Raw genomic sequence first — 12,202 nt, 5'->3', positions numbered from 1 at the left:
GAAAGTAACGTAGGGGAATTTTTGGATTGGAAAATTGACATTGTTTTGACCCTTGCTTTCTCCATTTGAAGAGAGATAAAGGCAAGAACATTTATTTAGCTTCTGGCTCATATGTTCATTTGTAAAGTTTCTGTAACATAGTGACTTTAAACCCTAAGTAAATTCCCAATAATATTACTAGAATTTTAGTCCTAATTTAAAATTCCTCCTAAAATAGACCTGGTTCCAGATGGTATCCAGGAAATGAATTTGAAAACCAGTCTCCACCTCCTTGGGAAAGGGGAGCCACACAGGTAGTTTCTGCATGTTTTACTTTGCAGGTGCCTTATCATTTCACAGTAATATTAAAAGCAACGACATATCAACATTACTCTACCTAAACAGCAAATCATAAAACTGTTAGCAGTTTTCACTAAGAATTTTTAACCTCAAGTAAGTAAAGCCATTGACTAGGGAAAGGAAGGGGAGGGGAGGGGAAGGGAAGGGAAGGGAAGGAAAGGGAAGGGAGAGGAGAGAAGGGAAGGGGAGGGAAGGGAAGGGGAGGGGAGTGAAGGAAAAGGAAGAAGAGGGAAGGGGAGGGGAGGGAGGGAAGGGAGGGGAGAGGAGGGAATGGGATGGGAGGGGAGTGAAGGGAAGGGAAGAGGAGGGAAGGGAAGGGGAGGGGAGGGAGGGGAAGGGAAGGGAAGGGAGAGGCAGGAAGGGGAGGGGAGGGGATGGGAGGGAAGTGAAGGGAAGGGGAGGGGAGGGGATGGGAGGGAAGTGAAGGGAAGGGGAGGGGAGGGGAAGGGAAGGGAGAGAAGGGAATGGAAGGGGAGGGGAGGGGAAGGAGGGGAGTGGAGGGAAGGAAAGGAAAGGACCAAGAATGGGACAAATATCCCTGAAGCTCCTGCATTTTCTTTTTTATTTATTTATTTTATTTTATTTATTTATTTTTGACAGGCAGAGTGGACAGTGAGAGAGAGACAGAGAGAAAGGTCTTCCTTTTGCCGTTGGTTCACCCTCCAATGGCCGCCGCGGTTGGTGCGCTGCAGCCGGCGCACCACGCTGATCCGATGGCAGGAGCCAGGTGCTTCTCCTGGTCTCCCATGGGGTGCAGGGCCCAAGCACTTGGGCCATCCTCCACTGCACTCCCTGGCCACAGCAGAGAGCTGGCCTGGAAGAGGGGCAACCGGGACAGGATCGGTGCCCCAACCGGGACTAGAACCCGGTGTGCCAGCGCCGCAAGGCGGAGGATTAGCCTAGTGAGCCGCGGCGCTGGCCCAGCTCCTGCATTTTCTAAATTGACAAGGACTCCTAACCTGTCTCCTTGGGCATCAACAGCCACATACACAGTTGCTGGATGGTTTTAGGGATTTAAATGTTTACTCCATCCCATTTACCAGAAACCTCACAAAACCTCTACTATTGGAAATCTACTTAACAGGGGCTGATGCTGTGGCATATTGGGTAAAGCAGCCACCTGCAGTGCCAGCATCCCATTTGGGTGCCAGTTAGGGCCGGTCCCTGCTGCTTCAGTTGTGATCCAGCTCTCTGCTGTGGCCTGGGAGAACAGTGGAGGATGATTCAGGTACTTGGGCCTGCATCCAGGGTGGAGGGGGTCTGGGAGGAATCTCCTGACTCCTAGATTCAGATCCCAGCTCTGGCCATTGTGGCCACCTGGGACGTGAACCAGTGGATGTGTTAGGTAGGAAGTCAGATATGAGCTTATGTGTGTGTGACAGGCCTAAAGAGAAGACTATGTCCAGCATATGCATCTGTAACTCAAAGTCATCCTGATGGTGTTTCAGGGGCAGCCAGTATTCGCATCCTGCCCTGCCCCCCTTCTACCTGGTAACCTGCCAGGTGGGGGTCCCCACCCCTTCTGCCTGACAAATCTTCCACAATCTCGAAGATGCAGCCCAGTATCTGCATTTCAAACACCCTGCTCCAGGTCCCAATTCTCTAGGGGGTCCTGCTCACCCTCCCTCCTGTCTGATACCTTCAGGGGAAAACTCAGATAAAGTTTTTCTATTTACATCCAAAAAGTCCTTTGTTTCAAGAGGAGCACAGGCAGGGAAGCAAGACTCATCTCCTTAACACCCCCCACCCCCCACCCCCTGCCTCAACCGGCCTGCACTCTCAGCCCTCTGCCTCTCTGCTGAGCCACCCACCTGGCCTGCCCAGGTGTACTCTCTCCACTCAACCATGTAACCTTGCTCTCCGCCAGTCTGAGCGACTGGGCACTCTCTCCCAGGACCTGTCTGGAGAGGTGCCCATCCGTTCTTATGGATGTCCCTTCCCTAATAAATCTTGCTATTTTACCTCACACTACTCTGTCTCACACCTGAATTCTTTCTTACACGAAGACAAGAACCCTGCCATTTCTCCGGTAACAGATGGAGGACCTCTCTCTCTCTCTCCCTCTCTCTCTCTCTATCTCTTTCTCTCTCTCTCTGCCTCTGCTTCTCTGTAACTCTGCCTTTCAAATAAAATAAACATTTAAAAAATCCACTTAACAGCCACCTTCTCTTGAATTTAACACATACACAGGCCATGCAGTATTACAATAGAACACCACTTTCTTCTTAGTAATAGGATTGTAACTATAAGCTGCTCAATCAGCCACAATGCAACTCAAGGTGCTTTGGGATGGAAATTAAATTGAACCACTCGTATTTCACCAAATGAGTCCTTTTCCAAACCATACCCAAATCTTCCTCACAGAGAGACCCAGGCAAAAATCTTAGAATCTTGTCTCTCACAAACCAGTACCACAAAGAATGACCTAACCCAGGTCTAAATGCCATGAACCCAAAGAACAGAGACAGAAATTTCAGATAGGCAACTGGTTCAACTTACCCAGTCTCAGAGCTGTTGACTCCATACACAAATGGAAGACATTGTGCTAATAGGTAGCTAATACGCAGCAGGAAGAGAAAGGAAAGTCCAGGAGATAAAGTGCTCTCGGCAGCTGCTGGATGTCCCCAGAGTCCCAGCCACCAGGTTAGCTCACAAGCAATTCTGGGGGTGGAGTGCAAGTGGCCATTGCCCTCCTTACCAGTGTGAGAGGGCCAGGCCACTTGAAGAATACACCCCAGACTTCTGGGCTAGCTCACCAATATGGTTATTGAGCGAATAATCTGGCTCTTGATTCTCACTGCCTCAATTCACCAAAGATGAGGCCTGCCCGGAGGAAAAAGTTTATTGCAAGAAGGCAGCAGCAGCCTTGGGGTAAGAAAAAGGAAGTTCTCTCAATCCAAACAAGCACTTTTTTACCAAACAACCAAGCACAGATGATTTTTAAAGAGACAGGACTAATTGGAGGGTGAATCTTCAAATAAAACAATGAGCCTATTCAATTAACAATTATGCAGATTTTCAGGCTTTGTTCTGAGGAAGGTCCCACCAGCCAGTCAGGGGAGTCCAGGGTGTCACCAGGAAGGTACCTTCTGCCTCAGTTGGGAGAGGGTTCTTTGTCAGCTGGGGCAAAAACCTGCCGTTCCTAATCATCTCCTTTTCTCAGTAGGCTTCTGAAATTCTTATGCAAATATTATTCACAAGATTACAGCAAAAGAGGGTGCCTTCATTAAGGTAACTATTTGAAAAGCAAAAATGCATTTTTTGTGGTTACAGGACTACCATTCTGTTGGAGGAGGATATTTTGAAGGCTTATATAGAGGTTATAAGGAAGGGCATGCTGCTGTGAGGACTTAGATGACCTAATGAGGAGTCCTTTTAAGAGTGGGTAAGACACTTACTTCTCCCCACAACCTGTCTATTAGCAAGACAGAAGTGGAGAGTCCACTCCTCAGAGTTTCTAGTTTTATCATGAGAATAGAAAGGAAGTAAGGATCCCACCCCTCTGACCTCCTAGTTTTACCATGAGAATAGAATTTGCCTATCTTACTGTTCCCAAGGTTTTTTGTTTTAACAAGAGCAGGCTAGACAGGAATATGATTCTGGCCTTCTGATGGTTTTTGTCCCTGCCCTCAGATAGATTGTTAGCTGTTATTATTCTGCTCATCTGTGGAGAATCCCACAGGAATCTTAAAAAGAGTCATGGGGCCGGCACCGCGGCTCAATGGGCTAATCCTCCACCTTGTGGCACTGGCACACCAGGTTCTAGTCCTGGTTGGGGTGCCGGATTCTGTCCCGGTTGCCCCTCTTCCAGGCCAGCTCTCTGCTGTGGCCTGGGAGTACAGTGGAGGATGGCCCAAGTTCTTGGGCCCTGCACCCCATGGGAGACCAGGAGAAGCACCTGGCTCCTGCCATCGGATCAGCGCGGTGCGCCAGCCACAGCGTGCCGGCCATGGCGGCCATTGGAGGGTGAACCAACGGCAAAAGGAAGACCTTTCTCTCTGTCTCTCTCTCACTGTCCACTCTGCATGTCAAAAAAAAAAAAAAAAGGAGTCATGGATCACCTACCTGAAAAGGAGATGAACTGTGGAAACTCCACAGTAAAACACTGAAAAGTTACCACTAGCCACAAAATAAAAGTAAAATGGAGTTATAAGTTAGGAGCTGAGGCAATGCCTAACGGCTGTTAGGGAGACACTCCTAATCATACCAAGAAGACATCTCTGGTCAGATAACAGTGTGCTACCCACACTGACTGGACTGTTCAAACATAAGTAAGACAGGAACAGTACTGACTGGGCTGTTCAACTAACTGCAAGCAAGTATGAGACCTGAGCTGGATCAAGGTGTAACTATTTTTAATTAGGCCTCCATCTTGTAACTTGAGCTTGACCAGGCCCTGAACTCTGAGCCAGAAGCTCCTAAAAGTAAATAAATGAACTCCCCTTGCAATAAACTCTCCTAACAACAGCCAATAACAGACAACAGAGAAATACCTAGAGTTCCTGGTGTCTTCTCAGGGCAGATAAGGTGACTGATAGCTTCCCGAGACCCTGCAGTTCGGCACGTACACCCCAGCAGCTCAGACCCTATGCTTCAGCCAATCAATTCAAAAGGCATCAACCCCAAAGGCATCCAACCACCTTTAGCAGGTCCGTTCCCACCACTGAATGCACTAATCAATTCTAGGAGATGTCCTTTGAATTTCCCATGGGATGAAATGATTTGCTAAATGGTACCATGATGTATAGAATGTCTCTGAAAACCCTATAAAAACCCGTTAACTGAAGGGTCAGGGCTCTCAATTCAGACCTGCTGGGTTGGTGTTGACTGAGAGTCTAGGCCCAGACCTGCAATAAAACTCTCATGTGCTTTACAGTGGTATCGGCTCCTTGGTGGTCTTTGGGGACAACTGAACTGGGCATAACACGAGGAGGAAACAGCATTGATTGGACAAATCAGAGGATGGCAAGCTGGAGGACTGCCAGAAAATGAGGATAAAAAGGGGAGCCCTTTCACCACTCTCCATCCTCTCAGGGATCATGGCCTGGTGTGTGTGAACCTCTGCATCTCCACACACCTGGAGCTGAAGAGGCAGTCCGCTACTCTGCATGGAGCAGGTAGCAGCACAAGCTAACTTGCAGAGCTGTCCCTGAGCTGTAACCCCACTGTCTGTGTGTGAGTGTGTATGTGTGCATGGGCCCAGTGCTTGTGAACCTCTGGATCTCCTCACACTTGGAGCTGAAGTGCCAGCTCACTAGCCCCCTTGCTAAGTGACACAAGGTGACTATGGGATCAAAACTCCAGCTGAGATGTTGCTACACCACCTTGGCTGGAGTCCTTATCAGCCTACTGCCAGAGTTGACCACGGAGCCAGACCAGGCCTCTCAGCAGGGGACCTCTCCAACTTCCACTGCAGTTTAGTTCACAGGTTCCAGTGCAAAGAAACAACCTGATATGGGTTAAATATCCTCCAAGAACAAATCTGACTGAAACCTACATTTGTTCTCAGGAAAATAGACTTTCCTTCACCTTCCACTGCAGTTTAGCTCACAGGTTCCAATGCAAATATGGAATAGGAAACATCAAGAATATGAACATAAAACTCATTTGCTGGGACTGGCATTGCAGTATGGCACATTAAATTATCACTTATGATGCCTGCATCTCCTATCAGAGTGTCAACTTGAATCCTAGCAGTGTTCTTTCTGATCCAATCTCCTAACCTGTGCCTAGGAATTAGCAGATAATGTCCTGATTGCTTGACTCCTTGCCACCCACATGAAATACTCAGATGGGGTTCCTGACTCCTGGCTTCAGTCTGGCCCAGGCCCAACTGTTGCAGCCATTTAGGGGAGGGAACCAGTGAATGGAAATCTCTCTCTCTCTCTCTCTCTCTCTCTATTCCTCCCCTATTGAAAGGTGTCTGGCACATAAAAAATCTTCCCAGAAAGATGAATTGATTAATTCACAGGCTTTTATTGGGGTTCCGCTCCCAGGAGAGGTTCCAAGGCCCCAACAGAGCAACAGAGTGGGGGCCAGGGAAGTCGCACATCAGAGATTGAGAGGGCTCTTTTTATAGATTCAGGGCATGGGGGTTAAAGGTTGAGGGGGGTCTGATCCTCATTGGTTGACCTTTAGGCACCAGCAGGGACCTTGACAAGGACTTTTCTTCCTTGAAAGTGCGGGTAGGGATTCTCCATTCCCAGAAGTGTAGGCCTTCCCCCCTTGCAGATCCCAAAGCTACCACCTATGTGTATGTATCATCTTTCCTTTCACTCTGCCTTTCAACAAAATAAATAAATCTCTAAAATATCTCCCTTCAGGATCAAGATTCTGGGGGATATTACACTTTAGGAGGAAATGGATTGATTGTTGTTCAGAGTACTCAAAGCAGCTTCTTTATATCCCAGTTCTTTCTCTGTCCACACTGACATTTTTATAGCACTTATGACAGCATCAGTGTGAGTTTTCATTCATTTTCTCATATCTAGTGTGTGACCTATTAAAAAGCAGCATTCCTGATTGTGTGTCTTTTGCTGCTCCATCCCAAATACTTAGAATAGTGTCTAATGCCTGACATGTGAAGATCATTTGTTGAATGAACAAACTGAACTATTTACTAAATGTTAATGAATGAGCTCATGTATAATCAGTCCGTTTATAAAATAAAGCCTAGACGACTATGAAATGTTTATATTGTATATAAAATATATATGAATTTGCAATCTGCCTTTGAACTCGGTCATAAGCATCAGCATCCTGGTCTCCTTAATTTGTTGTGGGCAGTAAGAAGACTTCTGTCTGCTCTGTTTAAAGATCCCCATGGTTCTCAATGTTCAGAGAGCTTTGTTACTGGTGACCTTCCATGTCCACCTGGTTTCTCTTTGTACCAAGCCTGGACTTGAGGATTGTGATTGTGGCTATGGATCCCAGCTCAAAACTCAAAATGTACCCACTGAAATATTTTCTGATTTCCTTTTTGATTTTCTCTTCAAGCCAATGGCTATTTGACACAGTGTAGATTGACATCCACATATGTGTGACTTTTCCCATTTTTCTGGAATTGATTTTTATTTTTATTCTATTAGAGTTATGAAAGACAATGATATGAATCCAATTTTCTAAAAATTGTTGATGCATATTTTCTGAATTAACTGATGATCCCACCTGGAGAATTTTTGACAGCTGTTAAGAACACATGTTCTGCTGCTGTCAGGTAGAATGCTCTCTGTGTAACTGTTAGGAAAAGTTGATTTACAATGTTGTTCAAATCTACCACTCTTGAAAGTGAAGTATTGATGTGCTACGTTTGTTCTATTGCTGTTTATCCCTTCAGAGTTCTCAACATTTGCTTATATTTTCTAGTGTTCTGAGGTTGGGTATACATGTTGTTCAACCTGGAAAAGTACACAGAGGAACACTCAAGAATATCAATAATAATATGGGAACAAAATAAGGAATTCAAAAAACACATAGAACAATGAAGAAGAATCAATAAATTTTCAAGATGTAGAAAATGGTGAATAAGGGCCGGGCCCTCGTGGGGGGCGGGGGCCACTGCCTTCCAGGCTCCCGAGCCGGCCCACGCCTTTGCAGCGTGCTCCATGCATCTGGAGCCCGCCTGCCCCAGAGCAGCAACAATCCCGAGCTTCCCCTCAGCAGCGGCAGTACCACTAGCGGCAGCTGCCGGAACCACCGCAGTGGGGATGGGGAGTCCCCAGGGTCCCCACCGCCGCTGCTGCCAGCAGTCAGCTACCCGGACTTGATCGGCCAGGGTTACTCCGAGGTGATGAGCCTTAACAAACACTCGATGCAGGTGCTGTCCTGGCGTAAGCTCTACTTGAGCAGTGCCAAGCTCAAAGCCTCCAGCCAGACCTCGGCTCTGCTGTCTGGCTTAGCCATGGTGGCCATGGTGGAGGTGCAGCTGGACACTGAGCACGACTATCCACCGGGGCTGCTCATCACCTTCAGTGCCTGCACCACGGTGCTGGTGGCCATGCACCTGTTTGCACTCATGATCAGCACCTGCATCCTGCCCAACATCGAGGCTGTCAGCAACGTCGACAACCTCAACTCCGTCAAGGAGTCACTCCACGAGCGCATGCATCGCCACATCGAGCTGGCCTGGGCCTTCTCCACCGTCATCGGCACGCTGCTTTTCCTGGCCGAGGTCGTGCTGCTCTGCTGGGTCAAGTTCTTGCCCCTCAAGAAGCAGCCGGGGGCAGCCAAGCCCTACCAGCAAGCCCCCAGCTGGTGGTGCGGCCTCCAACAACAGCAGCAAGAGTGGCATCACCCTGGGCCAGGCAGCAGCCATTGCATCCACCACCATCATGGTGCCCTTTGGCCTGGTCTTCATCGTCTTTGCTGTCCACTTTTACCACTCACTGGTCAGGCACAAGACAGACAGTTCCAGGAGCTCAGTGAGCTGGCTGAGTTTGCCCACTTGCAGGACCAGATGGACCACAGAGGGGACCACTCCCTGATGCCCGGCAGCCACTATGCCTAAGCCCTTGTGGTCCAGAGCCCTTCCCCATGACATTGTCCTGCCAAAGCCTCAAGGACAGCCTGTGCAGGGAGCTGGGCTTCATCGAGGGGCAGAGTGCGGAGGGAAGAGGCTTTTTGTAAAGGAGATTACTGCACTTTGAAACTTTCCTCCAAGTCAGAGTAAGCACTTCCTGTTCTTGCAGCTCCAGGTCAACCTCCTGGTTAGGAGGTGGTGGGGGCCCGGGTGGGGACAGACACCCTCTTTGTCCCTTCTCCTCCCCCATGCCAGTGCCTCCTGGATGCTTCCTGTCCTTTCCGTCTTGACTTCCCTCCCTGTTGTGCAGTGAGCGTGTGCAAGTGTGGACACATAAATATACTCACAAGGGAAAAAAGAAATGGTGAATTAAAAAAAAAAACAAATAGAAAACTTCTACTCCAAAGAAACACAATAGAAAAAACATTTTGTTATGTAGAAATGGGATTGGACTTGCATGATCCTCAAACTCTGATGCTTTTCCCTGGCAAAAATCCATGTCTTCTACTGAGAGCATCATCCAATGATTTCTTCAGGGATTGATCCATCCCACCTGTCAGTGCAAGTGGTAAGTGAGGTTAGAACTAGCTCCTGCTGCAGGGGCAAGGGTCATGCTTGTTCTTCCTGCTGTGGCATTGTTGGTGCATGAGGAGTTGGGGCTCAAGTGTGCACATTTTATGAGGGAATGCACAGGCCCCAGGATTTAGCCCTGGCTGTGGACACACTGTCTCTCTGTTCAGCACAAGGCACACCTGCTTCCACTTAGTGTAAGATGCCCAGGGGTGACCAAATTATGTCTCCCTCAAACACAGCCAGGAGGGAGGAAACCCAGGCCACACCCACCTTGAACATGGCTTCTGCACTCTGTCATCAGTGTCTTCAGTGAGAGAGGATGGCATCTGATTCCTATTTCAAAAAAAAAATGACATAGCAACTCGGCCATATGGAATCAGGAATGTTATTGTTAAGAAAATGGGCAAATATAAGATACTGTACAAAATTAGTAAGTATTAACTGCACTTCTGAGAAAACATAACATATTAACTTTTATGAGATGTGTATTTGGCTACTTCTTTTCACATCAACTTTTTTTTTTAAAGATCTGTGTTGTTTATTTGAAAGGCAGAGTTAGAAAAAGACAGGTAGAGACAGAGATCTTCATCTGCTGGTTCACTCCCCAAATGTCCACAATGGGCTGAACTGAGCCAATCTGAATCCAGGAGCCAGGAGTTTCTTCCAGGTCCCCCATGTGGGTGCAGGGGCCCACGTATTTGGACCATCTTCCTCTGCTTTCCCAGGCATATTAGCAGAGAGTTGGATGGGAAGTGGAGCCCCCAGGACTTGAACCAGCACCCTTGTTGGATGCTGACATTACAGGCCAGGGCTTTAACCTGTTGTGCCACAGGTCTAGCCCCTATTTGACCACTTTTAAAATGTACTGTAATTGTAGTCCTGACAAAAAAATATAGCTGATGAATTTTATCATCTTAAGCATTTCTAAGGTATGGTTGAGTAGTGTTGAATATATGCACATTGCTGTGGGCCCAGTATTCAGAACTGTTTTTCCTTATGAGACTGAAACTCTCTACACATTGAATGAACGTTTTTACAATTCCACCACCACCAACTCCCAGTAACTGCCATTCTTCTTGCCATTGCTCAGGCTACAGAGTCTTTAGGAGGTATGGTGATATTTCAGGGTCACATAACTGAGAGGGTAGAGGGAACCCTCTTGGAACTCAGATTGCCTCTGCAAAGCTGGGTCCTGATTGTACCCAGGCACTCCCTGGGGTTTTCAGATTGGGCTATGTGGCATACATGTGTGTGATTATGGACATGGCCTGAGGCAGATGGAGGATGAGACTTTGGAGAGGTCTTTTCTGCTGAGGAATCCCATGAAAGAGGATCCCAAGAAATGAAATCAATTTCTTGATGAAAGTCTACAATAGAACCTCGAACTCAGGGTGTCTAAGCTTTCTTTGCTGAAGCCCCACTGGGAAAAGCCATCTGTTCTGCTGCTCTGTCCTGACTTTCCAGGGGCCCAGCCTCAAGAAACCCTGGATGTGAATACTTTATAACTGAGATATTGGCTCAGCTCTTGCTATTGATACCTCGGGCATTTGGGCAGGAAGGATCCCATGGTGACATGGGTTGTCCCTAAGAAGGAAACTCTAGGCAAGGAAACTCTGATCCCACTTGAGCATTGCAACACTACTTCCCCTTTTGTGGGTATTTTTGGGAGCCTCATGTAGGCTGTCCTATCCCATCTAGGAACAATTTATTGGAAGAGTTAAAATCTGGGTCAGCCTGTTAGGTCTACACTCTAGGTCATGGCAGGCAGAATGGGAAGAGAAATGTTGTGCTGGCACTCATCTTTTATGTGAATCCTAAGCTAGAGAAATGTTCAGATAGAAATCTGTGCTTGACCTTGTTAACAGAAAGTTACCTGGAACAGAAACTATTGATAGCCAGATGAGGTTATGATACCTCCAGACCTGGCTTTAGAACCACTGCAGGAAGTTGAAAATGTACTTAACAGAGTCATACACTTCTCCCTGGGTGATGGGCAATTTCACCACATTGACAATGAAGCCCAATGCTGATTCACCTTGAGTGCAAGTGGAGAGGGATCTTTATAACCATGGTCTGGTAATGGCCAATACAACCTCCTGCTCCTGTTCTTTAAAAACAAACAAACAAAAAACCCCCAGGTGCATAATCTGATGAAGATATAAAGATTTTCAGCTACATGTACAGTGTCGGTGGTAATGTAAAATGATGCAACCACCACAGAAAATGGTAGAATGTTCTTCATTACATTGAAAATAAAATTTTTATATGATCTGATAATCTCAGTTCTGATTATATATCTAAAGGTATTGAAAGTTCAATATAAATAAAGTATTATCACTGTTTGCCACAGCATAATTCACTGTAGCCAAGACTTGTAGTGTGGCCTGCACTCACAGTGGAAAGTTATCCAGGCACAGAGAAAAGAAAATCCTGTGACATAGATGAACAGTAAGGTTATTTTTCTAAGTGAAATTAACCACAAACATCAGTCTCCAAGGACAAATACTGTCAGATTCCAACATATGAAGTATTTAAAGTAGTCAGAGAGGCCAGTGCTGTAGTGCAGTGGTTTAAAGCCCCACCTGCAGTGTTGGCAATGTCATATGGGTGCCTCTTCGAATCCTGGCTACTCCACTTCTGACCCAGCTCTCTGTTATGGCCTGGGAAAGCAGTAGAAGATGGCCCAAGTCCTTGGGCCCCTGCACCTGTGTGGGAGATCTGGAAGAACCTTGTGGCTCCTGGCTTCAGACTGGCTCAGCACTGGTCATTGTG

General features: G+C 47.1%; 1 pseudogene; it reads left to right on the top strand.

Annotated features, from left to right (window-relative positions):
• Positions 1–8,113: 8,113 nt before the first annotated feature.
• On the top strand, positions 8,114–8,845 carry LOC133755283 (calcium release-activated calcium channel protein 1-like; annotated as a pseudogene).
• Positions 8,846–12,202: the final 3,357 nt, after the last annotated feature.

Source organism: Lepus europaeus, unplaced genomic scaffold (genome assembly GCF_033115175.1).
Source record: "Lepus europaeus isolate LE1 unplaced genomic scaffold, mLepTim1.pri SCAFFOLD_3_1, whole genome shotgun sequence".
NCBI lineage: Eukaryota > Metazoa > Chordata > Mammalia > Lagomorpha > Leporidae > Lepus > Lepus europaeus.
This window is presented reverse-complemented; position numbering and strand designations above follow the sequence as displayed.